The sequence below is a fragment of the Papaver somniferum genome, unplaced genomic scaffold, assembly GCF_003573695.1.
Source record: "Papaver somniferum cultivar HN1 unplaced genomic scaffold, ASM357369v1 unplaced-scaffold_114, whole genome shotgun sequence".
NCBI lineage: Eukaryota > Viridiplantae > Streptophyta > Magnoliopsida > Ranunculales > Papaveraceae > Papaver > Papaver somniferum.
Window position 1 is genome coordinate 2,892,489 of NW_020620381.1, and position 12,143 is coordinate 2,904,631.

Below are 12,143 nucleotides of genomic sequence, written 5' to 3' on the forward strand. Positions count from 1 at the left end.
CTGAAATTAGTATAACAGTATGTGCTACATACTTTCCCAAGGTCAGGCCATGTTGTCTTTGGGGTGGAAAGCTATGCTACAAAGCTGGCCAATGGCTAGGCTAATCTAAGGTTTGCATCATGTCCCCAATTCGCGACTTGTAAGCGCGGTATTGGTTATGCCACAATTCCTGGTCGTAGTTTTCCAAGTTGTAATTAGTTATCCCATGGACTTGGACGATTGCTTTGGGATGATTCCATCTAAGCATTAGTCCATTCTCCTCTCAACCGGAGCGTTATGAGTTGCAGTTGTATATTATGGCCTTAGTTATATCTAGATAACATGTCATGGGATATGTAGCATATGTTACAGGCTTGGATATCCCTAGACAATGTGCCGAATTGTTATTCCATTAGTAATGATTTAATCATCATATTTCTATAATTTAGGTTTTGAGTACATCAACTTGCCATGCCTAGATTTAATGTATAATGTTACTCTACTACCAATTTAAATAAATTAGCGTCGGTATATCATGTTCAACGAACTCGGACGTGGGAATTTGCAACTTGAGATGATACTCGATACAACAATATATTAAATATAATACTTTCAGTAGCAAATTAATTCAAGAACATCATCAAATTCTATTATGAATATAAATAATGCCATAAAAGGTGCATATATTGGCGCACCCAAAATAGTGAGGTTTCTGCTGGGGAATGCCCTGAAATTTAGAATCCTCATATACATTTATAATAGATACAAGACTGATGTATCCTTTAATTGAATGTGCATCACTGATTCTCTTGCGGAATAAAAAATTGTTTACTACACACTCTTTAATCCTGATTCATCTTCATGTTTTTAGGTTTATTTGTTTAAATGCTGAAAAATTGTTTGGAAGATGTTATTTGAAGTATTAATCTTTATGGTTTCATATATTGCAATTTTTATGAGATTTATGTGTCTACGTTCGAGAACTTGATTATCCCATACCTTGTCAAAAGTAAAGTCGTTCATGAGTTGGTATGCATGTATTGATGAGAGAATGAATAGACTTTTGACGAATACAAAAGTTAAGCTTATTATGTCAATTATTAATAAAAGATAGGTTAAAATCTTTTGTTTGCAAGGATTATGTCTATTGTATGTCGTTATGCAAATAGTGATGAAAAATAGAATGAATCCTTGTGTATTCCGCAATATTGATCTTCCATGATCCATGTTTTATGTATTACTGTGAGGCTCCGTAACGTGTCTTATGTTGAGCACTAAAACGACCAATTTGATTGTTTTTATGATTAGCTATGTTGTTGTTCCGTAAGGTACTTTATGTCGAGCATAATCAACTAAATTAATCAACTTGTTTGGTTATTTAGTTATGACTCCAAATGTTTTCTTATGTTTGAGCATTCTTGACAAAGTTGATTGTTTCCTATGATCAACTTAGTCATTGCTCCATAAATTCTCTTATGTTGAGTATGACCAATTAAATTAATTACTTTTTGTGGTTAATTTGGTTGTGTATTCTGATTAGATTAATTACGGGTTCTCTTGTGATTAATCTAATTGAGTATTTTGGGTCCCCATAATTTCACTTATGTTGAGCATTTACGATTAAATTAATCATGGGTTCTCTTGTGGTTAATTTAATTGAGTATTTTTGGATTCAAAGTCATATTTGTATGTGATTTGTAATATCCAAAGAAATCCTTATTTTCTTTTGAAATAAAGGTCGCTCTTGTTGTTCTTTCCGGAATCACATTTTATGGGGGAGAGTTCTTAATTGAACTTGTGGTTAATTGTCGTATCTTTGTGGGGAGTGCGGCTCTGGAATATTGTAGGGGTTATCTTGTATCTTTAAACTCCTTGATGAATGCATTTAGCTTCGGCTTTATGATTGCATCTAAAGAACAAGTTGATATATGATTTCTTTTGGTCATGAAATGTCTCTTTTGGAAATTCATTAGGATCCCATTCTTGTACCTTTGCCAATTTTATCGACAAAAAGAGGGAGAATTAATATGTAGTTCACACTACAAATACATATGGTTTTCCGATCATTATGTAAGGGGGAGTGGTTTCCATGTGAGATTGAGTATTGACTAAGGGGGAGTGATACATATCACTATAGTATTGTTGTCAAAGTTGTGACACAATTGAACTTTGATACTGTGTAATGATACTATGCCACTATATAACAATGATCGAGAACTATGTTTTCTCATTGTTATAGCTATGTATTTTCAACAACGATGATGCTAAACTTACAACCTTTTGGATCATTGGAATACTTGGAAGTGACGAAGTTTAAGTAATCAAAACTATAAGTCTTGATTTCTAGTCTACTATAGCTAAGGTCTCGAACCAGGATAAAAAGTGTAGTTTAGCTCAAGAACTCCATGGCAATCATCATATAAGATGAAGGAATACTCAAGGAACGGGTGGATCTTCATCAACTAAAAGATATGTGGAGACTTGAATTATCTATCACTCAAAAGTCTATCTATTCTATCTTCTATCTTAAGACAAAATTCGTTTTGCTATATAGACTTAGATTTTACATATTTGGTATTTCGAGCCGAGTTTATCTCGCCTATCTATTTCTCCAAATATGTGGTGGTAAGCTTTCTCTTTAACCAAATTCATGTTTACCTAGTAATGAAAGTCGTGATAAGTTTCAATCACTTTTGAAAATTGCTCCGAGGAAAAATGGTTTGTGAATAACAATTATTTAACGTCCTCTGAGAATGTTTCAATGATTGAAATGAGAGTTTAGACAATATAACCATTGGTGGATATAAGCATTATTGTGGAAATACATATATGTATAGGTCATATTCCTTGAACCAAAGTTTGCGAACTTTGTTGATCAAGAGAACCGAAAATTGGTTTGCGCAGTTTGTGAACCCAGTCCGTGAACTCAGTCTGCGAACTGGTGGAAGTTCTCGTCCGAGAATATCTGTTGTAGTTTGTAAACTCACTCAACAAGCTCAGTCCGCGAACTGGCGAAGTTCTCAAACCCGAGAATTTCTGTTGTAGTGTATGAACTCCATCCGGGAACTTAAGTCTGCGAACTTGAGTAGGTTATGTCTAAAAATGATTGTTCTTGAACTCATCTTTATATTGATTAAGGAATGTTTTTGCAAAACGTGGTTATAAAGTTCATGAACCGATTCAACTGAATAAAATCGTTCATTTAAGCAATTGATTGTTTCTTGTGAAGTAACATAAGATTTAAGCAATTGATCAACTCTCTAACTAGTTCATTTGAACTAGTTATGGTGAAGAAGAATATGGTTAATATGAAATGCTCATATGGCTAACCATTTTGTTAACTATTGTTGAACCAACTAATGTACAAGTTTGGGTACGGTCACACGAACTTAGAAAGTGCATTTCATGTGTGTATAACAAGCTATGTTTTCGATCTAATGGTTCATAAATATTAGCTTGAATCTAATCAGGCTTTCATCTAACGGTGAATAGTGAATGCTTTGTTACCAAGCTAACATTGATTGCAAACCCTGATTTGGAAGACTATATAAAGGATAACTCTTGCAACTGGGAAAACTAATCCCCACATTTTACGTGTGATACTAGTTGTAGATACAGTCGATTCTCCTTTAACCCTCTGGTTTTATTTTCTCAAACCGGGTTAACGACTTAAAGACTTCATCGGGATTGTGAAGCCAGACTGATACTACTTTCTCGTAGTTGTGTGATCTGATTTTGTTGTTTCTATAATACGAGTACAAATGAAATAATTGGCTTGAGATTTCTATCTCCGATAGGCAAGATAAAAAGTAATCAAAAGACGGAATAAAACTCATAGGGTTAAAGGAGAATAATTGGCTTGAGATTTCTTCGGGAATATAAGTCTGGGTTATCAATTGGTTCCTATTCACCTTGATTTTATCAAAAGACGGAATAAAACTCATAGGTATATTCGTGGGAGACGGATTTATCTATATCAATAGACTTTTCTATGTGAGACATATTTGTTTGTTAAAGTCTTCGATTTTGGGTTGAATCAACTCTTAGTTGTGGGTGAGATCAGCTAAGGGAATCAAGTGCGTAGTATCCTGCTGCGATCAGAGATGTAAGGAGCATAATTGTACCTTGAATCAGTGTGAGATTGATTGAAATAATATAGGTTGTGCGTTAAAGATCAATCAATTAGAATATCCAACCTTTAGTTGTTGATTTACACCGATTGACACTTGGATATTGGTCTTTGGTACCATCCAAGTTATTCCTTGTATTTGATTAAAGACTCGCTGATTTCTATTAGATTGAGTAAATCAAATCAAGAGAGAGATATTAACTCCTTTGATATACTTTTGTCTAGGTTGAGTCTGACTGTCTAGTTGATTCTCTAGCAAAGTATATTGGAGTTTGCCCATACAGATTGCTAAGCGAAGTATTGGGTGGTGTTATTAGACCCCTGCTTTTTCAAAGTCAAGGTTTGAAAGTCATCTTTCTTTTTCTAAAAAAAACACCCGTTAAAACGGTCACACCCATCCGTTGCCATGAGGGTCCCCGAACCTTAAGCCTATATAATGCCGATAAATAGGAAATAACAACAATTTTTTAGGACCGTTTTCATACACGTTATAACCGTTTTTTCTAAAATTGTATTTTACAGTTTTTTCCATCTGAATTTTTGCAGTGGAATAATAGGGGAAAAGAAGAGGTAGAGAAAGAGAAGGATTTCATTGATAAGAGGATTCTCTAGTTACATAGGTACAATATACTTTATATACATGGAAAAGGGGAAACCCAAATGACATCTGTTTTGGGCCGCACACCTATGGGATGTAAGCCCTACAACACTCCCCCTTGTGCGGTCCAATAGAACTCCACATGCAGTACTTCAGATACAATGCTTCGGATGTAGGTCTTCAAATGTAGTTCTCTCCTTGATGACTATTGTGTCTAAATCAATTTCCTTACTAAAACTTTGACAAGGAAAAACCCAGTGGGATAAAACCTTGGTATAACTCTTCACATGTAGTACTTCACATGTTGTCTCTTAATTTACATGTAGTTCATCACATGCAATATGATCTTCACAGATCGATGAGTCCAAGTTAATTGCCTCGTTAAAACTTCGCTAGGAAAACCCAGAGGGACAAAAATGAATTAAAGAAAAAGAGTACAATATTAAGAAAACTTAGAACATAGTTGGACTCTAATATGTTGCCTCATTAAAACCTTGACAAGGAAACCCGTTGGGACAAAACCTTGACGAAGGGGAAAGAGTACAACGTGACAGATGCAAGTAAAGGTGATCCATTGCAGATGATCACTTTTCTTCGTTGAAGTTGAATAGTTGCTTCCCAACTTCTAAGGCAGAAAATCCTTGTGGAAAAGACAATAGCCTTAATTGAGATGTTAATTCGCGGTGTTTGTTGTTGTCTAATAAAAAAAACCTTACCGAGCAACAAAAACCTGTGGGAAAAAGTAACCTCGGTGAACGAAAATATTTCAACACACCATCAGATGCTTCCCCTAAGGTCAGACAATATTCATTAGTATAATGTAGTCAAAGGGAGTTTATCTTGTTACTTTGGTGAATTGAATGTTTATAAGACTCCGTTGTTGATTCTGTAAGTTACGTTTCTTAACAGACTATCTCCATTCATTTCTTTCATTCAGATATTTTTAGTAATATCAACGCGATTTTTATGTCTTCAACGTTCAACATACATGATGTGTTTAGTGTTGTCTTGCTAAAAACCTTGTCGAGTAACAAAACCCTTTGGGAAAACTATTTTCGATCGAAGGGAAAAAGAGTACAACACATCTTCAATTTTGAAGTAAAATATGTCGGCATCATATCCTTGGATCCCCTCCTGATGTCGGCATCTTCCCCTGATCACTTTCAGAGTTGTATCTCCATCTGATTACTTTCGTTGGAGAAAAGATTATTGTTCCTTCATAATCAACAACTTTTGGATTGCACTTTCATTAGCATTCCTTTTAATGTCTTTGTAGGGACAAAACAAATTTATGTCAATGGTTACTTTTAAGTACATGATTACATTCACTATACCATTCCAATGACGTTGTGTTGGCGAGGAGCTATATCTAGATAACAAGTTCCCTGAGGATGTAAAATTTAATCGAGTACATTATTATATTAAGTACGACAATGCGTCTATTATACTTAGATATGGGAATTTCATCTCCCAACACATCTTCATCGTATTCCTTTAGACTAAATGGTTACTTACTTATGTTTGAACCTCGACTAATCATGGGAGTGCTATCAGGATGCATGTATTTGTTAAATTTCCTGACAACTTTAGACATATGCAAACTGGTGGAATAATATACCACAAGCTCAATATTCGATCGAGCTTTCCCTAGATTTTTCATCTCAAATTCGGATTTTAAATAGCTTTTAAGGTCTCTTATTACATCAAGAGTACACATCATGTTTGTACCATTAACATAAATAGCTACAATTCCAAATCAGGAACTTTCTTATGAATACGCAAGTAAAAATAACATACTTTTCTATCCCCTCCAAATCAAATAGCCACTTAGACAGGTATACCACATCCGCCTGATTGCTTGAATCTATAAGTGAGCGTTCTATCTAACTGTAAACTCGCTCTATGGTTTAGAGTCATTTGATTTGGGAAACAAAAGTCTATCGATTACTTTTGTAAATATCTTTTATCTCTTGATTCTTTCAGAGATTCGTAACAACCACATATATATGGTGCATTTCAAGTCCTTTTGAAATTACCAAGCTAACTAAGTAGAGGAACTCTATAACGTTCATTACAAGAGAACAATTCCAGGGCTTTGTGAGAAACCTCTCTCCACAAGGCGAGTATTTGTACTTTAAGACTACTTTAGTCTCACTATGCTTTATGACAAATTAATTATGTATGTCCAATAGGCTTTACACTTGGTTGGTTAGCACTTGCACACCGAATACCCGTATATTTACCAAAGAATTATAGTTGTACCTGGATTGTGTAGGCCAAATATGCTATTTATTTGAAACTAATCAAACTAAAGCATGGTTCGATCTCATTTTTCTCTACTTGTAGAGCAACTATTTGTGGATTATATCATCATTGTGCACGCATGATCCTTCCATTGACTCATGTGCATTCTCATAATCCGTCAGGATTTCATTGTTCTCTAGAATCATTTAAAACTTCGGAGCGTCCTTCAGTATTGATTCATGGACATAGTCAGAGACAATCAAATGAGATGATTTCATTAATGATATAAATTAGGTTGTGTCTAACTCATCTACTTATTTTCTATGTGAGCATTGATCGAACCTGGTGGTCGGTGGTCTCTCCATCTTCCTTTATGGAGCCACGACCTCAACTACACTTCCACCAAGTTTAGTTGCAACACCTTAGTCTATGGTGTACCCCATACTGAGGATTCTAACCTTGCAGGTATATTTGCAGCTGGTATGTGTGATCTTGTCACTTTAGCGACATCAGTGTACATTCTGAATATTGATTATTCTTTGTCACTTCACAGTTACATTTATGGAGTACAATAATCAATGTGAGACACAGTGGGAACACACCACGAAAATTTATGTCGTTCCCTTAGAAAATACTTTTTCTTATCTCCTCTTAACGACGGGAAGACTGTATCATTAAAGTGATAACCTGCAAATCTAGCATTAAAAGACCTCCTTCCAGAGGTTTTAAAATGCGGATAATTGTTGAGAGTGATATCCAACAAAATTACTTAATCATTTTCATGACCCATCATAGTACGATGTGGACTCGTAATGGCACATATATAGTGCAACCAAAAATGCGTAAGAACACAAATATCAGGCTTAAATTTAGTTAACAACTGGTACGCATAAAAGGTTGACTAATATTGGGTTCTAAAACGAATTAAGTAAATATGCGCGTAATATTGCATATATCCCCAAAGCAATAAAAGATAGGTTGGCACGCATAACCTATTTATTAAGCACCATCTGTAACCTTTGATGGTTGCCTTTGCAATACCATTGGGTATAAGATGCTCTATATTGATCTTATTAAACGTGCAATATTCATCAAGTCGTTTTGATGTAAATGCTCCAGCATTAACAAGGGTGGTTAGCCTTTGCACTTCGCATTGTGTAATATGTGTTAGGAGTTTTCAAACGCAAATTTCTTGGAAACCACGACTAGTCCAAAATGTCAAAAGAATTCACAAGATCCATCAGTCACTTTAATGGTCCGCATTCTGCATGAATATTTTTCTAAATTTCACATTGTTTTCTTTGTAATATGGAATTTTTACCATTTGCATCTCAGGATGGTCTCGATCTTGTTTTATTGAACACTTTGTAAAAATGAGTGATATGCTTTCTTACCTAAAAGCATAGTGGGAAGGGGGGTTATGCATTAGTACTTTATAGAACACTTATTGAGAGATATATCGTTACTTCGCATTCTGTCAATGTTTTTCTCATTGTCTTGTCCGCTCAAATACAGTGATTTACGTATGAGTCCTTTCAAAACGAAACATCATGTCACAACCAAAGTTCCTTTATGGCTATGTCAAAGTCTGTATGAGTCAATTTCCAATATTTCATCGTTGGAGTCAATATGGATTCAATAATCCAAATTAATAATATAGTGATTTACATTTCACTAAATAGACTCATTAGTTTTTTAAGAATATGCTTCCTTCCACATTCATTAGAAATAATTTACAGATGCAATAAAATTCATTCTCACTGTAAGGGCAGACATATGATCTAGTTCAATTAAATAGTCAATTGGCCAAGCAAAGTTCTTGTTGCCATTAAAGTTGATGTGAAAATTGGTTGCTACTATGATACACATTACATTGTATATATGAACACCTATGACCAGGTGCATTTCCAACTATTTCATTTATGATGGGAGCTAGAATTACATCTTAGCTTTATCCCATATTCAGCTGATACCGGTACTTTGGTGTCATTACTACTGGGAAAAAATACATTTCCGTCTCATGATATATATGTCCCTTTTCACATGCTTTATATGAGTCATTACGTCTAACTCTTATCACTTTGGGGTTCTTTCCATTTTCAATTTGTTATATTTAACTTAATTTGAGAAATTTTCTTTATCTCAACGGGCCAAGAGAATCTCAGTACACATGTCAACCACTTACTTTAGGTTGAGTATATTACTAAAGATAGTTCTCTTGTTGTCATACTTCAACATTTACTGTTCGTTAGTATCATGGATGGAGTAGAGAAATGGAAATTTTCTGACTCATATCATATTTTGTGAACAAAATTTGGAATACATGTGATTTTGTTTGCAACAATTTTTTTTTTTTTGAAACTACTGACTCTTTAATAATTGAGCAAATGGAGTACATCCCTCGGAACATTCAAATAAATACATTGGAATTAAGTTGGTACAACCAATTGAACAAAAAAAAAACATCATTCAACCATAGCCAATATCATATTCAATAAAACAAAATAACATTAAGACCAAAATTCTTAGTGACCGAGATAAGCAATCATATTTTAAATTAACCTTTTATATGCCGTGAAATTATTTTAAGACAAAAATAAATAAAACTAGACATGCTCTAAATAAAATAAAATAAGCCTAACCAGTTTTCAATGTAAAAATCCAAGTTATAGTTATATACCTCATACTTTGTTTCTCACTATATATAGACGGAACCAGAACAGCTTTAGCCGCACACAGCCCAAAACCGGGCATGAACAGGACACACCAGAACCAAAGCTGGAACAGGCTCGGTCGGATTGGAACGATTCAGCTGGGTAAGATCGGGTAGATCGGTTCGACCGGGTCGGGTAGGTTGGGTTAGACCGGTTGAAAAGATACGAACACACAGGAGAGAAGAACAAAAAAAAAACTGATTCTCTTCCTCGCCAGAGAAGAGAAGAAAACAATACCTTCCCCACATATATGGATCGCCCACAACGTACCAAAGCACCCACCACAACAGTACAAATGTCTGTTTTTCACGGATTGAACAAACGCATCAAGATTTCCATTCCCAAATCCCTAATAACAGATGCCTAAATTTTGGAAATCCCTAATTACAATTTCCGAAGCCTAAACTTCCTATAATATTTTGCTTTGCGATAACAAAACCTTTTCGGCAACTGTGAGATTCTCAGCTGATTTCAACACTATCTTGACGTTAATTGTGTAACCCGTGTTGATGTGAACCAATCCGTCCTATTTTTCCACGTTCTTTTGATCGAAAAAATAAAATAAAAAATTCAATGATTCCAGACCTTAGCTTTTCGGTAGAGCTCGTGGTGGTGATAATGTGTTGCAGTGGAATAATAGGGGAAAAGAAGTGGCAGAGAAAGAGAAGGATTTTATTGATAAGAGGATTCTCTAGTTACATGGGTACAACATACTTTATATACATGGAAAAGGGGAAACCAAAAAGACATATGTTGGGCCGCACACCTATGGGTTGTAAGCCCTATAACATGAACAACATTTTAACGTAAGTTTTTTAGACAATTTTCCTGTTTTCTCGTCAGTTATAACCGTTTTTAATATAAAAAAAAATGAAAGTATTTTCTCACAATTCTTTATATTTTGAATTAAAGATTAAAAAATTACAACTAATATTTTAAAAATAAAAGAGTAAATGTATATAGAAAACTTTATAACAACGTTATTAGAACCTAATATACCAACAAAAGCAAACAACTTCGGAAGAAATACTTGCATGGGCACAAAAACTGCAACAAGAATTCTATGGAGCATTACACTCTTTAACACCAATCATACTAGGAGATGCACCATTATTTAACCACCCAACGAGAGACAAAATGATATCAATAATATCGGTAGGACGGTCCAACCCGCATATCAGTTGGATTAAAATTAACACAAATGGAGCAGCAAGAGGTCACCTAGGATTTGCAGGAGCAGGATCCATATGCAGAGATTCTGACGAACAAACTTTAATGGCTCTATCTCAACCACTAGGAATCACGAGTGCCTTAACTGCATAAACCTGGGCTCTACTATTGGCATCAAGAACAACAGCGGAAAGACAATGGCAAAGAGTTCTCTTTGAAACCGATTCAGAAAACCTTATGCGATTCATCACCTCCTATGCCCCACCACCTTGGCATATATCGGGAATAATAGATGAAGTAAAAATCATGTTTCGACAAATCCCACAGGTTGCCATTCAACACAACTACATGGAAGGAAATCAAGCCGCGGACGGGCTAGCCAATCATGCAGCAGATGGAAGTTAAACGGGGAATTTATCAACTAAAATATGGGATCATGCAGTCCCATCTTTTATTAGTCAAATTTTATTTTATGATTCTGTGGGTACCACATACCTAAGACAAATTGTAATCTAACTTCTTTCTATAATATCATGCTTCAGAAAAAGAAAAACAACGTTATTAAACCTAGGGATGTCAATTGTCCCGGGTCCTCCCGGGTATCACTGGATCCGGACCCGGACCCTATTTATAAAAGTCGGGTCCGGTTGCTAGCGGTTTCGAGTCCAGTTCCTAAATTAGTGGACCCAGAACCGGACCCGCTTAAAACCCCGGGTACCCATCGGTTCCGGGTACCCGTTGGGTATTAAGAAAGGGTATATTAATTATATGTCCCTAGTTTTAACATCCTACAAATATATCCTTATACAACAATAAATATATCCTTACTTTTTAATAACCTTATCCATTTAAAATTATATTACCTAAATACCCTCAATAATATAATATTTTCTTGTATTTCAAAATGGAACAAATTTGACTAGGTATTCCACTACCACTCCACCACCATTGCACCACCATGATGTATTTTCAAAAGTTGTAATGATAGTGGTAAAAACTTTGGTTCTTTTCGAACTTGTGAAGGGAATAATTTTTTTTTTAGATTTAAATAAATTTTAGAAGTAAAGAAAACTTATTGCAAAATTGATTTCAAGATATGATAAAATAATCAAGACTTTGATTTCGCTATTACGCATGAATGATGATGATAATTATCCAAAACTATAATTATCTTTTAAGTCCCTTATTTCTTAGTCCACATATAATCAGGCAAATTCTCAAAAATTAATTGTATCCCCTACGCATAGATTATGTAATCAAAGTATAACCTATCTAATTGAATCACAACTAATGACGAAAATTATGTAAA